The sequence below is a fragment of the Triticum aestivum genome, chromosome 5B, assembly GCF_018294505.1.
Source record: "Triticum aestivum cultivar Chinese Spring chromosome 5B, IWGSC CS RefSeq v2.1, whole genome shotgun sequence".
Taxonomy (NCBI): domain Eukaryota; kingdom Viridiplantae; phylum Streptophyta; class Magnoliopsida; order Poales; family Poaceae; genus Triticum; species Triticum aestivum.
Genome location: NC_057807.1, coordinates 362,386,757 through 362,389,923, shown reverse-complemented (window position 1 = coordinate 362,389,923; position 3,167 = coordinate 362,386,757).

The following is a 3,167-nucleotide window of genomic DNA, read 5'->3' as shown; positions in this document are numbered from 1 at the left end:
GTACCATTGATTGTAGTAGTACATTGTGTTGGGGAACGCGATAATTAAAAAAAAATCCTGTGATCATGCAAGATCTATCTCTAGGTGATGCATAGCAACGAAAGGGGAGAGTGTTGTCTATGTACCCTCGTAGACCGAAAGCGTAAGCGTTATGACAACGCGGTTGATGTAGTCGTACGTCTTCACGATCCGACCGATCCTAACACTGAAGCTACGGCACCTCCGCGATCTGCACACGTTTAGCTCGGTGACGTCCCATGAACTCTAGATCCAGCTGAGGTCGAGGGAGAGTTTCGTTAGCACAACGACATGGTGACGGTGATGATGAAGTTACCGGCGCAGGGCTTCGCCTAAGCACTACGACGATATGACCGAGGTGTGTAAATGTGGAGGGGGGCACCGCACACGGCTAAAACAATTGTCAACTTGTGTGTCCTAGGGTGCCTCTCTGCCCCCGTATACAAAGGAGCAAGGGGAAGGCCGGCCGGCCCTCCAAGGGCGCACCCCCAATAGGGGAATCCTACTAGGAGTCCAAGTCCTAGTAGGTTTCCACCTAAAGGGAGAGAGGGTGAAGGAAGGAGAGGGAGAGGGGGAAGGCAAGGGGGGCGCCCCCTTACTTGTCCTATTCGGACGCAAGGGGAGGGGGCATGCGGCCTGCCCTAGTCGGCCCCTCTCTCTCTCTCTACTAGGGCCCATCAAGGCCCATCAGTTCCCCGGGGGGTTCCGGTAACCCTCTGGCACTCCGGTTTTATCTGAAACTCCTCCGGAACACTTCCCGTGTCCGAATATAGTCGTCCAATATATCAATCTTTATGTCTCGACCACTTCTAGAGTCTTCTCATGTCCGTGATCACATCCGGGACTCTGAACAATCTTTGGTACACCATATCACATAAACTCATAATACCAATCATCATCAAACGTTAAGCATGCGGACCCTACGGGTTCGAGAACTATGTAGACAAGACCGAGACATGTCTCCAGTTAATAACTAATAGCGGAACCTGGATGCTCATAATGGTTCCTACATATTCTATGAAGATCTTTATTGGTCAAACCGCATAACAACATACGTTGTTCCCTTTGTCATCAGTATGTTACTTGCCCGAGATTCGATCGTCGGTATCCCAATACCTAGTTCAATCTCGTTACCAGCAAGTCTCTTTACTCATTCCATAATACTTCATCCTGCAACTAACTCATTAGTCACAATTCTTGCAAGGCTTATAGTGATGAGTATTACCGAGAGGGCCCAGAGATACCTCTCTGAAACACGGAGTGTCAAATCCTAATCTCGATCTATGCCAACCCAAAAAACACCTTCGGAGACACCTGTAGGGCACCTTTATAATCACCCATTTACGTTGTGACGTTTGTTAGCACACAAAGTGTTCCTCTGGTATCCGAGGAACTTGTATAAGTCATGAAGAAAGTAGTAGCAATGAAACTGACACAATCATAATGCTAAGCTAACGGATGGGTCATGTCCATCACATCATTCTCCTAATGATGTGATCCCGTTCATCAAATGACAACACATGTCTACGGTCAGGAAATAAATAAGCTAGTCAAGTAGAGGCATACTAGGGACTATATGTTTTGTCTATGTATTCACACATGTACTAAGTTTCCGGTTAATACAATTCTAGCATGAATAATAAACATTTATCATGAATTAAGGAAATAAATAATAACTTTATTTTTGCCTCTAGGGCATATTTCCTCCAGTCTCCCAGTTGCACTAGAGTCAATAATCTAGATTACATAGTAATGATTCTGACACCCATGGAGCTTTGGTGCTGATCATGTTTTGCTTGTGGAAGAGGCTTTAGTCAACGGGTCTGCAACATTCAGATCCGTGTGTATCTTGCAAATCTCTATGTCCCCCTCTAACACTTGATGACAGATGGAATTGAAGCGTCTCTTGATGTGCTTGGTTCTCTTGTGAAATCTGGATTCCTTTGCCAAGGCAATTGCACCAGTATTGTCACAAAAGATTTTCATTGGAACCTATGCACTAGGTATGACACCTAGATCGGATATGAAATCCTTCATCCAAACTCCTTCATTTGCTGCTTTCGAAGCAGCAATGTACTTCGCTTCACACGTAGATCCCGCCACGAGGCTCTACTTGGAACTGCACCAACTGACAGCTCCTCCATTCAATAAAAATACATATCCGGTTTGTGACTTAGAGTCATCCGGATCAGTGTCAAAGCTTGCATCGACGTAACCGTTTACGACGAGCTCTTTTTCACCTCCATAAATGAGAAACATATCCTTAGTCCTTTTCAGGTATTTCAGGACATTCTTGACCGCTGTCCAGTGCTCCACTCCGGGATTACTTTTGTACCTCCCTGCTATGCTTATAGCAGGACATACATCAAGTCTGGTACACAACATTGCATACATGATAGAACCTATGGCTGAATCATAGGGAATGACTTTCATTTTCTCTCTATCTTCTGCAGTGGTCGGGCATTGAGTCTGACTCAACTTCACACCTTGTAACACAGGCAAGAACCCTTTCTTTGACTGATCCATTTTGAACTTCTTCAAAACTTTATCAAGGTATGTGCTTTGTGAAAGTCCAATTAAGCGTCTTGATCTATCTCTATAGATCTTGATGCCCAATATGTAAGCAGCTTCTCCGAGGTCTTTCATAGAAAAACTCTTATTCAGGTATCCCTTTATGCTATCCAGAAATTCTATATCATTTCCAATCAACAATATGTCATCTACATATAAGATTAGAAATGCTACAGAGCTCCCACTCACTTTCTTGTAAATACAGGCTTCTCCAAAAGTCTGTATAAAACCATATGCTTTGATCACACTATCAAAGCATTTATTCTAACTCCGAGAGGCTTGCACCAGTCCATAAATGGATCGCTGGAGCTTGCACACTTTGTTAGCACCCTTTGGATCGACAAAACCTTCTGGTTGCATCATATACAACTCTTCTTCCAGAAATCCATTCAGGAATGCAGTTTTGACATCCATTTGCCAAATTTCATAATCATAAAATGCAGCAATTGCTAACATGATTCGGACAGACTTAAGCATCACTACGGGTGAGAAAGTCTCATCATAGTCAACTCCTTGAACTTGTCGAAAACCTTTCGCAGCAAGTCGAGCTTTGTAAACAGTAACATTATCGTCTACGT